At 45.0% G+C, this 19,331-nt stretch overlaps 1 long non-coding RNA gene across 1 annotated transcript; it reads left to right on the plus strand.

Moving 5' to 3' along the window:
- The first annotated feature begins 3,680 nt into the window (after nt 1-3,680).
- Nucleotides 3,681-18,704, plus strand: LOC311439246. Its single transcript, XR_014694622.1, has 4 exons — nt 3,681-3,811; nt 15,669-15,715; nt 15,806-15,942; nt 18,420-18,704. It is a non-coding gene; the product is annotated as an uncharacterized lncRNA (long non-coding RNA).
- Nucleotides 18,705-19,331: the final 627 nt, after the last annotated feature.

A 19,331-nucleotide genomic window follows, 5' to 3' on the forward strand; every position in this document is an offset into this window, starting at 1 on the left:
GGTAAGGTTAAGGTTAAGAGTAAGTGTAAGGTTTAGGCTAAGGGTTAGGGTTAATGTAAGGGTCAGGGTAAGGGTTGGGGTAAGGTTTAGGGTAAGGGTTAGGTTACGAATAAGTGTTAGGGTAAGGGTAAGGTTAATGGTAACCGTAAGTGTAAGGGTAAGGGTTAGGGTAAGGGGAAGAGTAAGGGGAAGGGGAAGTCTAAGGGTCCGGGTCAGGGTAAAAGTTAGAGTAAGGGTTAGGGTTAGGGTTCGGTAAGGATAAGTGTTAGGGTAATGGTTACGGTTAATTTTAGGGTTATGGTGAGGGAAACGTAAGGGTATGTATTAGTTTAAGGGTAAGGTTAAAGTTAAGATTAAGTGTAAGGTTTAGGTTAAGGGTTAGGGTTAGAGTAAGGGTTAGGGTTAGGGTTAGGGTTAGGGTAAGGGTTAGGGATAATGTAAGGGTCAGGGTAAGGGTTGGGGTAAGGTTTAGTTTAAGGGTAAAAGTATAATGGTAAGGGTAAGAGTGAAGGTTAGGGTAATGGTTAGATTTAGGTAAGGGTGAGGGTTAGGGTAAGGTTTAGAATTAGGCAAAGGGTAAGTGTAGCAGAAAGGGTAAGGTTTAGGATAAGGGTAAGTGTTAGGATAAGGGTAAGGTTTACGGTTAGCTTAATAGTAAGGTTAAGGGTAATTGTACAAGTAATTGCTAGGGTAAGTGCAAGCGTAAGTGTACATGTAAGTGTTGTTGTATGGTTTATGATAAGGTTTAGGTTAAGGTTAAGGTTTATGTTAAGTGTAAGTGTAAGGGTAACGGAGACAGTAAAGGTAAGGGTAAGGGGAACGGTAAGGTTAAGGCTACAAGTACGTGTTAGGGTATGGGTTATGGTAAGGGTAAGGGTTAGGGTAAGGGTAAGTGTAAGGGTACGGGTCAGGGTAAGGGTTAGAGTAAGGGTTAGAGTTACGGTTAGGGTTAGGGTAAGGGTAAGTGTTGGGGTAATGGTTAGGGTTAATTTTAGGGTTAGGGTGAGGGAAACGTAAGGGTAAGTGTTAGGGTAATGGTTAAGGGTAAGGTTAAGAGTAAGTGTAAGTTTTAGGGTAAGGGTTAGGGTTAATGTAAGGTTCAGGGTAAGGGTTGGAGTAAGGTTTAGGGTTAGGGTTAGGTTAAGGGTAAAGATTAGGGCAAGGGTAAGGGCATGGATAAGGATAAGTGTAAGTGTTAGGGTAAGGTTAATGTTAAAGGTAACAGTAAGTGTAAGGAGAAGGGTTAGGGTAAGGGTAAGGGTAAGAGTATTGGTAATGATAAGGGTGAGGGTTACAGTAGGGGTAAATGCAAGGTTTAGATTTTGGCTAAGGGTAAGTGTAGCAGAAAGGGTAAGGTTTACTGTAAGGTTTAAGGTTTCGGCTTAGGTTAAGGGTAAGGGTAAGGGTAAGGGTAATTGTACGAGTAATTTTAGGGTTAGGGTAAAGTCAAGTGTTAGGGTAATGTTTAGGGTTAATTTTAGGGTTAGGGTGAGGGAAACGTAAGGGTAAGTATTAGGTTACAGCTAAGGTTAAGGTTAAGAGTAAGTGTAAGGTTTAGGCTAAGGGTTAGGGTTAATGTAAGGGTCAGGGTAAGGGTTGGGGTAAGGTTTAGGGTAAGGGTTAGGTTACGAATAAGTGTTAGGGTAAGGGTAAGGTTAATGGTAACCGTAAGTGTAAAGGTAAGGGTTAGGGTAAGGGTAAGAATAAGGGTATGGGTAATGGTAAGGGTGAGGGTAACAGTAAGGGTAAGTGTAAGGTTTAGATTTAGGCTAAGGGTAAGTGTAGCAGAAAGGGTAAGGTTTACGGTAAGGGTAAGTCTTAGGATAAGGGTAAGGTTTAGGGTTAGGTTAAGGGTAAGGGATAGGGTAAGGGATAGGGTAAGGGATAGGGTAAGGGATAGGGATAGGGTAAGGTAAGGGTAAGGGTTAGGGTAACAGTAAGGGTAAGGGTACGGGTAGAAGTATGTGTTAGAGTAGGGGTTATGGTAAGGGTAAGGGTAAGGGTTAGGGTAAGAGTAAGTGTAAGGGTATGTGTAAGTGTACGGGTCACTGTAAGTGTTAGAGTAAGGGTTATGTTAGGGGTAACTGTTAGGGTAATGGTTAGGGTTAATTTTAGGGTTAGTGTGAGGAAAACGAAAAGGTAAGTATTAGGTTAAGGTTAAGAGCCAGTGTAAGGTTTAGGTTAAGGGTAAGGGTTAATGTAAGCGTCCTGGAAAGGGTTCAGGTAAGGTTTAGGGTTAGAGTTAGGTTAGGGTTAAGTGTTAGGAAAAGGGTAAGTTGTATGTATAAGAATAAGTGTGAGAGTAAGGGTATTGGTAATGATAAGGGTGAGGGTTAAGGATAAGGTATAAGGATAAGAGTATTTTAATTTTTTAATTCAATTAATTTTAAATTAAAATTTTTTAATTTAAATAATTAATATTTTAATTGTACGAGTAATTGTTAGGGTAAGTTTAAGCGTTGTTGTATGGCTTATTTTAAGGGTAAGGTTAAGTGTTAGCGTAATGGTTATGGTTAATTATAGGGTTAGGGTGAGAAAAACGTAAGGTTAAGTATTAGCTTAAGGTTAAGGGTAAGGTTAATGTTAAGAGTAAGTGTAAGGTTTAGGCTAAGGGTTAGGGTTAATGTAAGGGTCAGGGTAAGGGTTGGGGTAAGGTTTAGGGTAAGGGTTAGGTTCAGGATAAGTGTTAGGGTAAGTGTAAGGTTAATGGTAACCGTAAGTGTAAAGGTAAGGGTTACGGTAAGGGTAAGAATAAGGGTATGGGTAATGGTAAGGGTGAGGGTTAGGCTAAGAGTAAGTGTAAGGTTTAGATTTAGGCTAAGGGTAAGTGTAGCAGAAAGGGTAAGCTTTAAAGTAAGGTTTAAGGTTTAGGGTTAGGTTAAGGGTAAGGGTAAGGGTACGGGTCAGGGTAAGGGTTAGAGTAAGGGTTTGAGTAAGGGTAAGGGTAAGGGTTAGGATAAGTGTAAGGGTGCAAGCAAGGATTAGGGCAAGAGTAAGTGTAAGGGTAATAGAAAGGGTTAGGGTAAGTTTAAGGGTAAGGGAAAGTGTTAGGATATGTTTTAGGGGAAGCAGAAGGGTAAGGGTTAGGTTAAGTGTAAGGGGAAGGGGAAGGTAAGGGGAAGGGTTGGAGTAAGGTATAGGGTAAGGGTAAGGTTATGGTTAAAGGAAAGAGTAAGGGTAAGGAAAAAGTAAAGGTAAGGATTTGGGTAATGGTAAGGGTGAGAAGGGTTAGGGTAAGGGTTACGGTAAGGGTTAGGTAACGCAGTGTACAACCTGGGACGTCACACGCAGAGCTGCCTCTGGCAAGGTGAGTGAGGAACAGATGTAGCAGTTGTTGTGTTGTAGGTCTCACTGTTCCTCTAAGCATCCCCTCTTTGTCTTTTAGAGGTGTTGTAGCTGTTTGAAGAGGGTAGATTGAAGCATCTGCCTCGGGGGCTGGTAAGCGGCAGAGGTAAGGGAGCAGATGAGAGTAACTTACCTAGTTGTGCTGTGTCTTTGGATGCTGCATCGGCCTATGCGTTTCTTTTTCTTTCACAGGTGTCTCGCACAGGCTCAAAGGAGCAAACTGCACTCTGAAGAGCTGTGTAAGAAGAGGGGCTGGTCATGAGCTGGGTTGGAGCAGAACGACCAAGTAGCACAAGGTGACTATGAAAGGTGTCCGTCTTGCTTTGCAGGTGCCGTGGCAGGCTCTCCACAGAAGTGGATAAGGATATGAGATAAGGCCAGAGAGCGACAAGGAGCGGCACGTGCAGGGATGGTTTTGAAGCGCTGCGGTGGCTTACTCTTCTGTTCATCAGGTGCCACAGGCAAGGTGGGTTGTAACATCAGTCGTTATATTTGCATGAAAGCAGTTCACTTGAATGCCACAGTGCATCTGAGTAGGGTGTTCTAGCAGAACAAGCTTGTCTGGCACAGCGGTGCCTGATGGCAGTGTGTTTCCTCAGGTGAAGAGGTGCCTGAAGCCCCATCCTATCTAGCCTTGATTCAAAGATCGAAGCCAAAATTCCTTTAAGTGGTATATTCTTTATTGCAGCGCTGGATGCACGGGGGATCTCTCCACCTATCGTGCATACCCAAAGCAGAAAGCAGTCTTGAATTTATACAATCAATCTATCAATATTCTACAAGCACCTATACATATGCATTACCTATCCCCGCCTTCCCTCGCTTCTCATGCTAATTAGCCTTTTGGCACCTTGCGCCTGCGCAGAGCCTTCCAAGAATTGTGGGCAGGGGTCTCTGGGACGTGGGCAGGGGTCTTTGGGAGGAAGACCCCGAGTCTTCCTCACAGTGTACTTTTCACCTTTGGTCAGGAATCTGCTGAATTGGCATGTTTCTTAATTGCAAGAGCTGGTTGTTGCCAATTCTCCCGTTTGTTGTATCTTTATAATGAATTCCAATGTCCAGTTTCGAGACTTATAGTCCTTACATTCGTTTCTCTGTCCGCCTGCCGCTTCCTTATCATGAGTTCCAGTGTCTTGTTTCGAGATATACAGTCCTTGTCTGGGGATTGTCCTTGCCTCCCCAATACCTCCTTAATCAATCCCCCCTTTTCTTTTCCCATGCAAATTCTTTTGCATCAGATACTTTCTTTATTTACAGTAACACAACAAAGCAGGCATCTAAACAACATGCACACAAATATTCCTAACACTACTAATACGATTAGAGCAATGAATACTTGTTTCAACCATTGGAAATTGGGCAACCAGGAGGTTAACTTATTCCATAGTTCACTAAAACTCCATGAAAGATCATCTTTACTGATCTCATGTAGGATCCTGGTCTGCTTCCATATTTCTTCCAGGTCGGTAGAGATCCTTCCACTCTGATCTACATACACACAACAACTTGTGTTTATTACTGTACAGACTCCCCCTTGAGTGGCCAGTAACAAGTCTAGGGCCATCCGATTTTGTAACACTACCTGTGATAAACTAGATATCTCTTCTTGTTGAGCCTTTATAGCATCCAGAATTTTGTTTTCTAACTTCTCTATAATTGCAGAAATATTAACTATTGCCTTTTCCAATTCACTCACTCCTAACCATGGGATAAACCATCGCACAAAACTATGAAAAGGGGTGTGTCTCTCTACCAATGGATTGTTAATTTTTCATCTGATTCTCCGGATATGATTTCTCAAGTAACCTCGAGGCGCTACATCATGTACTGTCATATTGGGGACTACCGCTCCAAGAGTGCAAGTTCCCTTCCAATTCTCAGGCAAGACCTTACGGGCTGTATCATTGCATAGCCAATACCACCCTTTTCCTTCTGGAACCGTCCAGCTGGTTGAATTTGCCCAGCCGCTAGTCGTACTAATATCAATTGTTCAATTACAAGATGTCTGATTTCCCACATAAGTAGTATCCGTATTTATACAATACTGTTTTCCTATACCCTTAGGCGGGTTACACCTTTGTACACATACATAATAGGATTCTAACGGCATGAAGCTACTCACTTCTAGTTCCAAAACTGCTTAATATTTTCGACCCCAAGACGTGTTTTCCCACAAATTAGTCCAAGATAAGTTTGCAGGCAAGGGAATCCCAATTAACGATACACCCTTATTCCCATGCTGTGGCAGATGGGTGCATACCCAACAGTTCGTCTTATTAGTTACTTGAGAAATTGTTTGTATTAAGGTCAGGTGTAAGTTCTCATCCCAAGTTGCCCACCCCAAATCCGAGAACCGCACCCCTGCAATCATTAGGATCTGGAAAACCGTAATTTTGTTGGTCCAATTGGAGTGGTGGTCCATATCCTCACCGGGGCCTTCTTCACCCTTGAATTGTGGATCCAAGCTGCTTGCTTCTTAATCTTAATGGCGGTGTGTGTTGTCAGTAATACTTGGTATGCTCCCATCCACTTTCCTTCCATTTTTCCTGCACGGGTTGTCCTGAAAAAGTCTTTATATATATATAATCCCCGAGCATAAAGGGGTGGATTGGTTGATCCAACCCTCTAGCCCTGGTCCCTAAAACAAATGTATGTACTTTATTTAATTGTTTCTGAAGTTCAGTTATATAAGCATATAAATAGTCTGATCCTAACTGCGTTAGGTCCTCTCCACTAAATAGAAATTGCTATGGCCTTCCATATAAGATTTTGAAGGGACTCAAATTTCCTTTTATTCTAGGTTTAACTCTAATTCTGAGTAATGCTAAAGGGAGGGATTGAGGCCATGACAAATTAGCTTCTTATCCAATTTTAGCTATTTATTGTTTAATTAAATGGTTCATTTTTTCTACCTGTCCACTTGCCTGTGGTCTATAAGGAGTATGCAGTTGCCAGTCTATCTTTAGAATCTTACTTATCTGTTCTACCACTTGTGCACAAAAATGTGAAACTCTATCAGAAGACATTGCTACTAGAATCCCAAAGCATGGTATTATTTCATTTAACAAGACTTTAACCACTTCTCTTGCTTTGTTTGTTCGACAGGGAAAGGCTTCAGGCCTTCCTGAAAACGGGTCAGTCAGAACCAGTAAATAATGATACCCCCCTTTTCTAGGGAGTTCTGAAAAATCAATTTGCCACTGTTGCCCCGAATAATTTCCTTTACCGATTATTCCAAATTTTATTCTATCCTTGGTATTGGGGTTATTGTGTAAGCAAATGCTACATTGTTGAGTTACTTGTTTTATCATATCGTCCCACTAATGTCTGACTCAGGCTCTTATGCAGTGTGCCAGCTCCCCAATGCGTTTTATTGTGTTCTGTAAGAACTATGGGCCATGTCAAACTAGAGGGTATTACTATGTGGTTATCTTTTAAATATACTCATCCATCTGGTTTCATTTTACCTTTCAAATCTTCAATTAATTTTAAGTCTTCTTTTGTCTAATTTGGATATAGTTTGGATTTTACCGTCTGGTATCAAAGACAATGCCTTCACCTCAGTTATTTCAGCTGCCTGCTTAGCCTCTGCCAATCGATTTTCCAATTTCAAAATCGCTGTTCCCCTTTTGGTGTCCCTGACAATGCATGATAGCTACCTTTTCTGGTTGTTTTACAGCCTCTAACAATTTTAAAATTTCTTCAGCATACTTTGTGTTTTCACTGAGCGGTCAGCAATCCATGTTCTTTCCAAATTGCTCCATGAGCACGTACCACGCCGAATGTATATTTAGAATCTGTCCAAATGTTTACCCTTTTTCCCGCTGCCAGTTCCAATGCTCTCGTGAGAGCAACTATCTCCGCCTTTTGAGCTGATGTTCCAGGGGGTAAAGGCTTAGACTCGATTACCTGTTGAGTAGTTGTTATAGCATATCCAGCTTTACGTTGTCTTTGCGTAACAAAACTGCTCCCATCCGTGAACCAAGTGTCTTCCGCATCTTCCATGGGCTCCTCCTTAAGGTCTGGTCGGCTGGAATACACAGTCTCTAGAGTTTCTAAACAATCGTGAATCACAGCTTGTGCCGGAGCATCACTAAGAAAAGAGGCTAGATTCACAATATGAATTATCACAATTTCCACGTCGTCCTGTTCTACCAATATTGCTTGACATTTCAAAATCATCAATTCTTGTTTAAGTTGTTTAAAGACTTTTTGTGCTTCTCCAGTCCAGACTAACTTTGACTGGTTAATCTTTATCAATTCACATAGAGGCTTTACCAATAGTCCATAATTATAAATCCAAAGGCAACACCAACCTGTCATTCCTAAAAAGCTTTGTAGCTCCTTTACCATTTGAGGTTCTGGAGTCCGGCAAATGACTTCCTTATGTTCAGTTCCTAGTTCTCGTTGTCCTTCCGAAATGTCAAATCCCAGATAGGTCACACTTTGTTGAGCCAGCTGGACTTTCTGTCAAGAGACTTGATATCCATTTAAACCCAGAAAATTAAGACGACTTATAGTCCATTGAATACAACTCCCTTTAGTCTCGGTAGCTATTAAGAGATCATCTACATATTGTAACAAAGCACCTTCAGTGTCCGGAGGTATCCATGTTTCGAGTTCCCTTGCTAATTGGTTTCCAAAAATAGTGGGGCTATTCTTGAATCCTTGAGGTAGTAATGTCCACGTAAGCTGCGTCTTTCTGCCTGAATCGGGATTTTCCCATTCAAAGGCGAATAGGTTTTGGCTTTCTGTGGCTAAGCCTAGGCAGAAGAAGGCATCTTTTAAATCCAGTACGGTAAACCAGACTTGACTATTCTTTAATTTAGTCAGCAAAGTATAAGGGTTTGCCACTACTGGATGTATATCCTCAGTGATTTTATTTATGGCCCTCAAATCCTGAACTAGCCTATAGCTTTTTCATCTGCCTTTTTAATTGGCAATATGGGTGCATTGGATTCTGATTCGCATTCAATCAATAATCCATACTGTAAAAATTGATCAATTATCTCTTTAATTCCTTTCCTATCTTCTATCCTCAAAGGATATTACTTAACCTTAACGGGTTTCTCTCCTGGCTTTAATTTAATAATTATTAAGGTCACATTTTTAGCTCTTCCAGGGACTTCGGTAGCCCAAACTCCTGGACATACTTGATCTGTGATCTCTAAAGGTATTTCACTTTTAGGGTCAGTTTGTATTAGTGCCAAGCTTAACACATTTATTAGTTGTTCTTCTCCTCTTCTTAATTCCATTTTCCCTTTTTCAAAGACAATTTCTGCTCCTACTTGCTCTAATAAATCTCTACCTAAGAGTGCCCATGAGGAGCTAGGCATAGATAAAAATCTGTGTATGCCCCATTGTTTCCCTAACTTGTACTTCAAAGGTTCACAAAAATAAGCCTTTTCGGTTACACCTTGTCCTGGTTTCAGTTAGAACAGAGTTAATTTTCTTCCTAGTAGCTGGGAGAATGCTATGTTTTGGCTTAGGATGAGAAGAGTGCTGATAACACCCCGATGTTTTAACTGTTGCAGAGCAGTGCTTATACCAAGCCAAGGACATCTCAGCTTCTTGCTCTGTCCTGCCAACAGGCAGGCTGGGGGTGCAGTAAGAGCTGGGAGGGGACAGACCCAGGACAGGTGACCCAAACTAGCCAAAGGGGTATTCCATAGCATCTGACGTCAGGCTAAACAATACATAGGGGTGGCTAGCCAGGAGGAGGGGGCCGGACTGCTCGGGGTTAGGCTGGGCATCGGTCAGCGGGTGGTGAGCAATTGCATTGTGCATCACTTGTTTGTACACATTATTAGTAGTGGTACTATTATCATCATTGTATTATTATTATTATTATTATTATTATTATTATTATTATTATTTTGTCTTATTAAACTGTCTTTATCTCAACTCACAGGCTTCACTTTCCATTTCTCTCCCCCGTCCCAGAGAGGGAGGGGGAGGGTGAGCGAACAGCTGCGTGGTGTTTAGCTGCCGGCCGGATTAAACCACGACACACCTTTTACCCTAACATAATAATTCTGTGAAGGCATTAATGCTTGATTTAGAACTGAATACGTTGCCCCATAGCAATAAGAAATTTCACTTCCATTCCTCCCCTAGCTTCATTATAACCAGTGGAGGATCCGCTAGGGTAGATTCCCCAGGTCCCCGTTATTCCTGTTGAAATCAGGGGTTGATTACCCTAGGAAAAGGCTAGTCAATTTGTCCTCCAAAGCCAGGTCCAAACCGTTTTGTTTTATTTATTTATTTATTTATTTATTTTCATTACATTTCAGAGTTGGTCCAAAAATTCCATAGGGCTTTCTTTTAGACCTTGTTGGAAGCATATTCTCAATTCCCAATTCATCCAGGTTTTAGTATTTACTTAACCGCTCATAATTTTCAGGATGATTCGGGTCTTAGTGGGGGTCGGTCAGGGGAATGCAATTGTCCACAGTTCCCTGAATGGTCCCATCAGCAATCTGAGCTCGCACATGAACTCAGGTTGTTTTAAGAGTTGACCTCTTTTCTGTTTCTGTGACAACTCTCTCGGACCGATCATGGTCCCTTTGCCCTAAAGGGCTAACACCCATGATTTTAAGATCTCTGCCTCGGGCAGAGGCAGAACTATTAATATTCCTACATCCTCTTTCCCTGCTCATTCAACTTCAAACACCTTTAACACTTTCAACAACCCTTTTAACACTTCCTTTATCTTTCTCCAGCCTGTACTTCTCTAATGCCAACATCAAAGGTTCAGTCAGGGGCCAACTTAATTCCCTACCTTTTCCCACCAAGATGCTGAAACATCAGTATACAACATTTCATCCTGTTCTGCTTCTCAAAAAACAACATTAACTGTAGCAAAATATTATAGTTTAAAGTTCCATTTAGGGGCCACTTTTCTCCACATTCCAGCTTATAAAGCGGCCACCACTGATTACGATATTTTATCAATGTTTTCCTGTTCACACTTCCACTGGCAGATCCTCCAATATCCTTCCAGTGACTTAAAACACATCCTAACACACTTTTCTTTAAAATTTCACTGCTTGTTTGCCCCCCCAGTTTCCAGTTTACACTTTCAGAATACACACGTTACTTACAAAAGCGTATCACAAAACGTATCACTCACAAAAATACGGGCACGCAGTATCTTTCAGTAGCGATGCCACAAAACTACTATTACCAGCAATATTGCTAAAATCACAGTAACAATAGTCAGAGTCAAATTCCACATGCGATAAGTCAGAAAACCGAACTGTGTAACACCGTAACGATATCTTTCTTATAACAATGCCACGAACCTACTATTACCACCAGGAAAATAGCCAAAATCGCAGTAACAATAACCAGAGTTAAATACCATACTCCATGAGTCAGAAAACCAAAATAGACAACACAATTCCAGATGGACCTTAAAGCCAGCTCCTTCCTTAAGGTCCCCAAACATCTACTTATGGTGCTAACCACAAAGTATATACCAAACACTGCCTCGCAGAAGATCACCTTCTGACTTACAGACAGTTCCAGATGACCGGTCTACCAGAAAAACAAACCAGAATAAAGAATATACTCACTTACAATGATGGGGTCCTTGTCTGCCTCCGCAGTGATCCGGTGAGTCGAGGAGTCCCTCCGGGAAATCCCGGGGGTACCCTAGGGAGTCCTGTTCCCAGCAGGTCCTGCAGTCCGGCAGAGAGGTTGTCCCATCTGGGTCGCCAAATTGATTCAAAGATCGAAGCCGAAATTCCTTTAAGTGGTATATTCTTTATTGCAGCGCTGGATGCACGGGGGATCTCTCCACCTATCGTGCATACCCAAAGCAGAAAGCAGTCTTGAATTTATACAATCAATCTATCAATATTCTACAAGCACCTATACATATGCATTACCTATCCCCACCTTCCCTCGCTTCTCATGCTAATTAGCCTTTTGGCACCTTGCGCCTGCGCAGAGCCTTCCAAGAATTGTGGGCAGGGGTCTTTGGGACGTGGGCAGGGGTCTTTGGGAGGAAGACCCCGAGTCTTCCTCACAGTGTACTTTTCACCTTTGGTCAGGAATCTGCTGAATTGGCATGTTTCTTAATTGCAAGAGCTGGTTGTTGCCAATTCTCCCGTTTGTTGTATCTTTATAATGAATTCCAATGTCCAGTTTCGAGAGTTATAGTCCTTACATTCGTTTCTCTGTCCGCCTGCCGCTTCCTTATCATGAGTTCCAGTGTCTTGTTTCGAGATATACAGTCCTTGTCTGGGGATTGTCCTTGCCTCCCCAATAGCTCCTTAATCAGCCTGCACACAATTATCTGAGAATGAAAGCTGCTTTCCAGTAATTCAGAAAGCCAAGTTACGTCTCAGCCTTGAGCATCTCAGGCTTTGGGGCCTGTCTGTAACATTTGGCACCAGCACTAATACTTTTTTTGGCCTATGTTTAGCGTTTGGGGCCTGTGTCTGGGATTTGGGCCCTGTCTCGAACCACTGGGGCTTTGTCCTGGGTTTTGGAGCCTGCCTCTAGAGTTCAGGGCCGGTGATTAGGCTTTTGGGGTCTGTGTCTGGGGGCCGGTATCTGGGGGCAAGGGGGGAGCTGCTTGTAGACCCTAGGGGCCAGCATTGAGAGGGTTGGGAGCTGACTCTACACCTTTGGGGCCTGCTTCTGGGGGCGGGGGGGGGTTGAGACCTGCATCTGGGGGAGGGGTGGGAGCTCTTTGTATTCCTTTGGAGCCTGTGTCGGGGGGCGGGGGGGAAGGGGAGGGTTGGTTGGGAGGTGCTTGTACACTGTTGGAGCCTGGGTTGAGGGAGGAGGTTTGGAGCTGCTTCTACACCTTTGGGCCTGGCATCGGGGGTAGGGTGTTGGGTGCTGGTTGTAGGGGCCTGTGTTTGGGGGGGGGGCTTGGGACCTGCGTCTGGGGGAGGGGTGGGAGCTGCTTGTACACCTTTGGGGCCTGCATGTGTGGGGGGTCAGGGCCTGTGTCTAGCGGGCTGGGAACTGCTTGTACAATGTAGGAATCTGTTTCTGCAGGGTGGCTGGGAGCTGCCTGTACACTGTAGGGGCCTGTGTTTGTGGGGGCCTTGGGGGCATCCCTCGGGGGGGGGGGGGGAGGGTTGGGAGCTGCTTGTATAGGGTAGGGGGCGTGCCTGGCAGGGGTTGGGAGCTGCTTGTAGAATTTGGGTCGCTGTGTCTGGGGGGGCGGTTGGGGCCTGTGTCTCAGGGGTGTTGGGAACTGGTTGTACACCTTTGGGTCCTGTCTCTGGGGGTGGAGCTACTTCTATCCTTACCATAAGCCGTACTCTAACACATACTTCTACCAGTACCCTTACCCTTACCGTAACCCTTACCTTTACCCTTACTCTTACCCTTACCAAAGCATTACCCTTACCCTTAACGTAAGCCTAAACCTTAACCTTATCCTTACACTTACACTTACCATAACCCTTACCCTTTCTGCTACACTTACCCTTAGCCTAAATCTAAACCTTACACTTACCCTAACCCTAACACTTACCCTTACCATTACCCATATACTTACTCTTACCCTAACCCTAAATCTTACTCAAACACTTACCCTGACCCTTACATTAACCCTAAACCGTACCCTAAAACTTACACTTACTCTTAACCTTAACCTTAACCTTACGCTTAACCTTAACCTACTACTTACCCTTTCTTATCCGTCACCCTACACCTAAAATTAACCCTAACCATTACCCTAACACTTACCCTTACCCTAACCCAAACCCTAATCCTAACTCTAAACCTTACCCTGACTTGTACACTTATCCTTATCCTTACACTTACCCTAACACTTACCCTTACACTTATCCTTAGACATATAACTTACCCTTACCCTAAAACTTAACCTTAACCTAACTCTAACCCTAAACCTTACCTTAACCCTTACCCTGACCCTTACATTAACCCCTTACCCTTACCCTAAAACTTACACTTACTCTTAACCTTAACCTTACCCTTAACCTTAACCTAATACTTACCCTTCCGTTTCCCTCACCCTAACCCTAAAATTAACCCTAACTATTACCCTAACACCTACCCTTACCCTAACCCTTACTCTAACCCTTACAATGACCCGTACCCTTACACATACACTTACACTTACTCTTACCCTAAACCTTACCCTTACCATAGGCCATATTCTAACAAATTCTACCCGTACCCTTACCCTTACCGTAATCCTTACCCTTTATGTTACCCTAAACCTTACCCTTACCCTAACACTTACCCTTATCGTAAACCTTACCCTTTCTGCTACATTTACCATTAGCCTAAATCTAAACCTTACACTTACCCTTACCTTAACCCAATACTTACCCTTACGTTTCCCTCACCCTAACCCTAAAATTAACCCTAACCATTATTCTAACACTTACCCTTACCCTAACCCTAACCCTTACTCTAACCCTTACCCTGACCCATACCCTTACACTCACCCTTACCCTTACATTACCCTAACTCTTACCCATACCATAACCCATACCCTAACACATATTTGTACCCTTAACCTTACCGTTACCCTTACCCTTACTCTATCCGTTACCCTTACGCTTACCCTTAACATAAACCTTACCATTAATCTTACCCTTACGCTAACCCTTACCCTTACCCTATCCCTTACACTTTTCCTTATCCATACCCTTAACCATACCCCAACCCTCACCCTTAAGCTGAACCTAACCCTAAACCTTACCCCAAACCTTTCCCTGAACCTTACATTAACCCTAACCCTTAACCTAAACCTTACACTTACTCTTAAACTTAACCTTACCCTTAACCTTAAGCTAGTACTTAACCTTACATTTTTCTCACCCTAATCCTAAAATTAACCCTAACCATTACCCTAACACTTAACCGTTACACTTACCCTTATTCTATCCGTTATCTAACAGATACAATAAGTTCCCTTAAGTGTTAGGATAACGTTAAGCTTAAGGGTGACCCTTAAGCTTATCCTTAATGTTTATGGTTAGGTTAAAGGTAATTGTACGAGTAATTGCTAGGGTAAGTGCAAGCGTAAGTGTACATGTAAGTGTTGTTGTAGGGCTTATGGTAAGGGTAAGGTCAAGGGTAAGGTTTATGTTAAGGGTAAGCGTAAGGGTAACGGATAGAGTAAGGGTAAGGGTAAGGTTAAGGGTAACGGTAAGGTTAAGGGTACAAATATGTGTTAGGGTATGGGTAAGAATTAGGGTAAGTATAAGGGTAAGGGTAAGTATAAGGGTACAGGTCAGGGTAAGGGTTAGAGTAAGGGTTAGGGTTAGGGTAAGGTTAAATGTTAGGGTAATGGTTAGGGTTAGTTTTAGGGTTAAAGTCAGGAAAACGTATGCGTAAGTATTAGGTGAATGTTAAGGGTAAGGTTAAGGTTAAGAGTAAGTGTAAGTTTTAGGGTAAGGGTTAGGGTTAATGTAAGGGTCAGGGTAAGGGTTGGGGTAAGGTTTAGGGTAAGGGTTAGGTTAAGGATAAATGTTAGGGTAAGGGTAAGGTTAATGGTAACCGTAAGTGTAAAGGTAAGGGTTAGGGTAAGGGTAAGAATAAGGGTATGGGTAATGGTAAGGGTGAGGGTTAGGCTAAGGGTAAGTGTAAGGTTTAGATTTCGGCTAAGGGTAAGTGTAGCAGAAAGGGTAAGCTTTAAAGTAAGGTTTAAGGTTTAGGCTTAGGTTAAGGGTAAGGGTAAGGGTACGGGTCAGGGTAAGGGTTAGAGTAAGGGTTTGAGTATGGGTAAGGGTAAGGGTTAGGATAAGTGTAAGGGTGCAAGCAAGGATTAGGGCAAGAGTAAGTGTAAGGGTAATAGAAAGGGTTAGGGTAAGTGTAAGGGTAAGGGAATGTGTTAGGATATGTTTTAGGGGAAGCAGAAGGGTAAGGGTTAGGTTAAGTGTAAGGGGAAGGGGAAGGTAAGGGGAAGGGTTGGAGTAAGGTATAGGGTAAGGGTAAGGTTATGGTTAAAGGAAAGAGTAAGGGTAAGGAAAAAGTAAAGGTAAGGATTTGGGTAATGGTAAGGGTGAGAAGGGTTAGGGTAAGGGTTACGGTAAGGGTTAGGTAACGCAGTGTACAACCTGGGACGTCACACGCAGAGCTGCCTCTGGCAAGGTGAGTGAGGAACAGATGTAGCAGTTGTTGTGTTGTAGGTCTCACTGTTCCTCTAGGCATCCCCTCTTTGTCTTTTAGAGGTGTTGTAGCTGTTTGAAGAGGGTAGATTGAAGCATCTGCCTCGGGGGCTGGTAAGCGGCAGAGGTAAGGGAGCAGATGAGAGTAACTTACCTAGTTGTGCTGTGTCTTTGGATGCTGCATCGGCCTATGCGTTTCTTTTTCTTTCACAGGTGTCTCGCACAGGCTCAAAGGAGCAAACTGCACTCTGAAGAGCTGTGTAAGAAGAGGGGCTGGTCATGAGCTGGGTTGGAGCAGAACGACCAAGTAGCACAAGGTGACTATGAAAGGTGTCCGTCTTGCTTTGCAGGTGCCGTGGCAGGCTCTCCACAGAAGTGGATAAGGATATGAGATAAGGCCAGAGAGCGACAAGGAGCGGCATGTGCAGGGATGGTTTTGAAGCGCTGCGGTGGCTTACTCTTCTGTTCATCAGGTGCCACAGGCAAGGTGGGTTGTAACATCAGTCGTTATATTTGCATGAAAGCAGTTCACTTGAATGCCACAGTGCATCTGAGTAGGGTGTTCTAGCAGAACAAGCTTGTCTGGCACAGCGGTGCCTGATGGCAGTGTGTTTCCTCAGGTGAAGAGGTGCCTGAAGCCCCATCCTATCTAGCCTGCACACAATTATCTGAGAATGAAAGCTGCTTTCCAGTAATTCAGAAAGCCAAGTTACGTCTCAGCCTTGAGCATCTCAGGCTTTGGGGCCTGTCTGTAACATTTGGCACCAGCACTAATACTTTTTTTGGCATATGTTTAGCGTTTGGGGCCTGTGTCTGGGATTTGGGCCCTGTCTCGAACCACTGGGGCTTTGTCCTGGGTTTTGGAGCCTGCCTCTAGAGTTCAGGGCCTGTGATTAGGCTTTTGGGGTCTGTGTCTGGGGGCCGGTATCTGGGGGCAAGGGGGGAGCTGCTTGTAGACCCTTGGGGCCGGCATTGAGGGGGTTGGGAGCTGACTCTACACCTTTGGGGCCTGCTTCTGGGGGCGGGGGGGGGTTGAGACCAGCATCTGGGGGAGGGGTGGGAGCTCTTTGTATTCCTTTGGAGCCTGTGTCGGGGGGCGGGGGGGGGGGGGGGGGAAGGGGAGGGTTGGTTGGGAGGTGCTTGTACACTGTTGGAGCCTGGGTTGAGGGAGGAGGTTTGGAGCTGCTTCTACACCTTTGGGCCTGGCATCGGGGGTAGGATGTTGGGTGCTGGTTGTAGGGGCCTGTGTTTGGGGGGGGGGGGCTTGGGACCTGCGTCTGGGGGAGGGGTGGGAGCTGCTTGTACACCTTTGGGGCCTGCATGTGTGGGGGGTCAGGGCCTGTGTCTAGCGGGCTGGGAACTGCTTGTACAATGTAGGAATCTGTTTCTGCAGGGTGGCTGGGAGCTGTTTGTACAACTTTGGGGCCAGCATCTGGGGGTGGCTGGGAGCTGCCTGTACACTGTAGGGGCCTGTGTTTGTGGGGGCCTTGGGGGCCTCCCTCGGGGGGGGGGGGGGGGAGGGTTGGGAGCTGCTTGTATAGGGTAGGGGGCGTGCCTGGCAGGGGTTGGGAGCTGCTTGTAGAATTTGGGTCGCTGTGTCTGGGGGGGCGGTTGGGGCCTGTGTCTCAGGGGTGTTGGGAACTGGTTGTACACCTTTGGGTCCTGTCTCAGGGGGGGAGCTACTTGTACACTTTTGGGGTCTGTATTTGAGGGGGGTTGGGAGCTGCTTGTGCACTTTTGGACCTATGTTTAGGCTGGTTGGGAGTTGCTCATGCATTCTAGGTGCCTCCCTTTTGAGAAGGGTTGGGGCCTGCATCTGTGGGTGGTTGGGAGCTGCTTGTACACTATAGGGGCCATGGTCTTGGAGGGGGGTCTGGGCTGTTTATACACCTTTGTGGCCTGTGTTTGGGGGGGGGGGGTGGGCCTGTGCCTGGGGAAGTTGGGAGCTGTTTGTTCACTCTAGGAGCCTCCATTTGGGGGTCTTTGGGGCCTCCCTTTGAGGGGGAGGGAGTTGGGAGTTGGTTGTACACCTCCGCATCCCGTGTCTTGGGGGGGGTGGGGGGAGTGGGACCGGTCTCTGAAGGGGCGGGTTGTGAGCTGCTTGTACACCTGTGTCGGGTGGAGGGTAGGGGGGATGGCGGGGGTCGGGTCCGGGTCTTGGGCCAGTGTCTGGGTGGAATCCAGTTCTTGGGAGGGGGTGGTGGGGTAGGAGCTGCTTGTGGGCAGTTGGGGTCTGCATCTGGGTGTGGTTGGTGCCTGCTTCTGTTGGCAGTTTGGGGCCTGCTTGTAGACTTGTGCAGCCTGGGTTTGGGGGCTTTTCTGTAACGTTTGGGGCCTGCATTTTTGCTTTGAGATGCATCTTGAGCTTTTGAGGCCTAGCAGTAGCATTTGGGGCCTGCATCTGGGGCTTTTCTGTAGCATTTTGGTTGCGTATTTGTGATTTGGGGCCTGTATCGTAGGTTTTGCCTTTTTTGTAGTTTCCATCTTTGTGTGTGTGTGTTTCGTTGTTGGTTGTCTGGGGTTAGGGGCAGTTTGGGGTTTGGATTAAGGTCAGTGTCATTAGCGTTAGGGGGTTGATAATAAGGGTTAGGGTTGTGGTTAGAGTTGTTAGGTTTAAGGGGAATAAGGATTTCAGGGTAAGGGGATCAAGGTTGTGGGAATAAAAATGTTGTTTTTGCGCAGTTACATCCTGTAGAGGGAAGGAAGGTGGTATTGAGATATGCTTGCAGTGATAAGACAGCTTAACAGTGTGAAATGAGTTCATCTGATTCGTGTCAATATGGAACAATGCTAGGGCCGCATGATATGATGAAAAGTCTGAGAAAACCAGAGTGGTTAATGTATATAGTTCTTGTATCTTGCAAAGGAATGGTCCAGCAATTCGGGTCAATAGGGGATAAGAGAACAAAGGGGTTTCAGAATAACTGCTAACTATTACAACTGTTGCATGGGACACTATGCAAGTGTCTGCCATCCAGCCAAGATGGACAAAGGAGATGGACAAGAGAAAAGCCTGGGAGGAAGACTACGAGCCTTCAGTACGAGCGGCCCCCAGAGGGACCACCGGAGACTGATAACGCCTGCACCAGTGGGAGGGTTTGGATTCTGGGAACTAATTAGAATAACCCTGCCTTTTGTAGAAGTAGTAATGAATATGTATTAGCCTAGCAGCATAAAAACCAGCCGCCTGATGTAACTTGTGTGCGTCTTGGTGGAGCAGAGACTCCTGGCGCACCCAGCGCTGCTTGCTTACCTCTATTCATTTAATAAATTGTAAATTTCAATTGCAATCCTATTTGGGACCCAGTCATTTATTACAAGTGGGCGCTCGTCCGGGAGGGCTTTGGTTCCTGATTTCTGGTTTGATCTAGGAGAGGCACCCCCACCATTTGGTGGCTGCTGTTTGAGTCAGGTCGGAACTCATGGCATCTTGAACCTGAATAAAGGTAAGCAAAGTTTCTGATTCTTTTTTTCAGCTCCCTTGCCAGCTGCAGCACTATATTTTGCCCGTAACTGTGTGTGTGAAGATCCGAACGAAGATGACGGAGTCGTAAGCATTTAAAGCGTATACCGTTTGGTTGGGTGGGGTTCGGTTGCCTGTGTGTGTAAGAGTGTGACTGAGATGGAACTTAGTTCCGAAGCGATTGTGGAGGTCTTCTAACCGCGGTTCCAATCTCCCGCGAGGGACTTGGCCGGTGAAGGACCGAAGGGATTCCTATAGGATTTGTGGGTGTGTGATAGGTCCTCGACCCCCTGCAAGACACTCTTACTAAGGTAACCAAGGGCTGTGGGAATTGCCATAGTAAAATTCCTAGATGGGTCAGACAAAATCGAAGACCAGAGACCAGAAGAAAGGGAGCAAATTACCAGTCATAC

The sequence above is a fragment of the Aythya ferina genome (genome assembly GCF_964211825.1).
Source record: "Aythya ferina genome assembly, chromosome: 6".
Taxonomy (NCBI): Eukaryota; Metazoa; Chordata; class Aves; order Anseriformes; family Anatidae; genus Aythya; species Aythya ferina.